This window comes from Chelon labrosus, assembly GCF_963514085.1.
Source record: "Chelon labrosus genome assembly, chromosome: 5".
NCBI lineage: Eukaryota > Metazoa > Chordata > Actinopteri > Mugiliformes > Mugilidae > Chelon > Chelon labrosus.
In genome coordinates, this window is record NC_140341.1 from 17,891,412 (window position 1) to 17,894,047 (window position 2,636).

Consider the following 2,636-nt stretch of genomic DNA (forward strand, 5'->3'; position numbering starts at 1 on the left):
TGTGCCCCCCCCCCCCGACAGGCGAATCCTTGGCCCCCGGAGGCAAATTAATTTGTGTGCTTTTGTCATCAGACACATAAAACATAACAGAACTTGCAGCCACAAGTGTTCTGGTTGATGCGTCTTCAGATGCCAGGCTAATCTACAAAACCGCAACAGTTTCAATCTCTTGCTCTGCCCTGCTGCACTACAAAACCTTTTCTGTTCCCAAAAAAAAAAAAATAGTCGTCACTAAAATGTACTGTATGACAAAGCGTCCGAGGGAGGATGAAACCAAACAGCAACTACTGAAAGGGTGATGAGCCATTTGTAAGTCCAAACAAGTCCAGTAGCGCTAAATTATTTTTAGGTACTGATGTGGTAAATATTAACTTCTGACTAAATCTTTTATTTTATGAAGTAATTTATTGTGTTTTCTATGTACAGTATGTGTACCATTTCAGCATATTTACCCCTGTCCCCTCTCTGTAATCAGCTGATGTCAAATTTCTGATGAAGAGCAACAAATAAAGAATTGCGATTATTTAAAAGAAATGTGTAAAGTGTTGTATATTCACTGCCAGTGGCATAATACACTTGATTATAAGCGGATTTGTTTATTTCATTTCTCACTCACCACCTACACTTTAACTTAAACTCTATTAAATAGTTGACAATAATGAGGATTATTATGATGTAGCAGAGTTTGGCTACACATTTACAGCTTTAATTCTTCCTTGTGGAAACATCTGGCATATTTCCAAGACAGACTTTAAATTGCACATTTTTACCAGCCGCAACAGCATGGCTAGATTTGTGTTTGTGTGTGTGTGTGTGCTTGTTATCACAGCAAAATGTGGTCCTGGAGACATCTACTGAAGAAGGAACTACCACAATATTGGTGTGTGTACATTGACAGGTAATTATCTGCCTGTCTGGATCTCTGTGGACAGATTTTGTTGATGCAACGGTGCTGCAACAGCAAAATATGTGGTGATGAAACTTTACAAGTGTTTTAACTGACATTACAACCAGTTCAAAAATGGGTGTGGTCTGACTCATGCATGTTGAGTGAAAGGCACAGGAAGTAGTATTTTTAATGAATTTCTAATTCCACATTTTAAGACTGTCTGCTGTATAAACATATTTATTTATTTATGTATCAGCTGCGAGTGGGTATGTTTCATTATAATGGCCTTGGAGACAGCTTTTCTAGAGGGACCTACCACAGTTGAGTACTTTAAAAGGTGCTTATACAGTTACTGACATCAAATTGAAGGCCCAGTCTGAAGGTGGGCACTGTCTGACCCTTTTGTACAGAATAAAGGGCTCTGGAAAAGAGGGAGCTGATGGGACACTGGCCCACTTTACGTCCCTGTCCCACTTTCTTTTTGACTAACTCTACGTTTGAGGTCTCCTTATCTGGTGTATAAACATGGCACCCACTAGTATTGTTTCTCCTTTGTGAGTGTTTGTTTGTGTGTCATAAAGATAAAATGTAGTCTTGGAAATACCTACTCTTGAGGGAACTACCTCAAAGACTTTTCTGCCTGATAAAGTGCTGATACATTATGTCTGTGCAAAACTGCACAGGTGTTTAGCAGACGTGAAAGTGAAGGCCAAGTTCAAACATTGACGCGGTCTAGTGTCAATCCCATAGCAAGATCCTCATAAGAATGCAAATTTGAATTCCTAAACAATTTAATCAAAGGTTTTGTTGCTACAGACAAATGTATTCTGGTAACATGTACTTAAAAATTTCAGATTTGTGACGTAAATCCATGAAATAGCTAAAAAATTTCAAACTACGTACAACTCCACATCCCAGGAAGCTTGAGGAAGGCAGGACACGAGAGCAGTAATATAATTTTAATTATTCAAGTATCTGTTTTTTAATATAAAAAACATACAATATATAACAACAACCCCTGGTGGGATAGATGCTTTCACAGTAAATGTCACATTAGCTTATAATACTACAAAACGTCTCGAAATAAAAACAAAAAAAACAAAAGGATAAAATTTGGCCACGAAAGCCACATTTCTGAGAAACAAAAACAGATTTCATGATGTCAGCAGCAGTGCTGTCGCAGTCACTGATATGCCAAATACGCATGACGATACATCCAGTCTGTTAGCTACGATTAAACCGACGCTCGCCTCGCACGACTTGATACCGTATTTCTCTTGATGCGTGGAGTCGATGAGCTGGAGTAGCTGCTGATGTACAAAGTACATAACCGAGAGCAGCCGCAGCAGTGATGAGAGGCTGATAGCTGAGACGCATAATTAACTTGTGTGTGAAAATGTCACGGTGTGGGAAAACCAAAAAATGTACACGCAGGTTTTTCAGAAAAAAAGAGGCAGTGAAATGAAGACAATATGTAGACAAAAGGCAAGTTCATAATAAAAGAACATCTGGTGAATTTAGCTATGTGGCTACAATCTACTGTGCAAAACTGAACAAAAAATTATTTGGTATCACACCAAATTATCTTTTCAAGTTGGTGGCTGTTGGCTGGAGATTGATTACATAGATAGCTCTGTCTGACAGGAGAGCAGCACGAGCGTATATGTAGCTTTATATCAAAGAGAAACCTGGTTTGCTTTTTTCATTCGAGCTCCATTTGCATTTGAAAATGTTCAATACTACTACT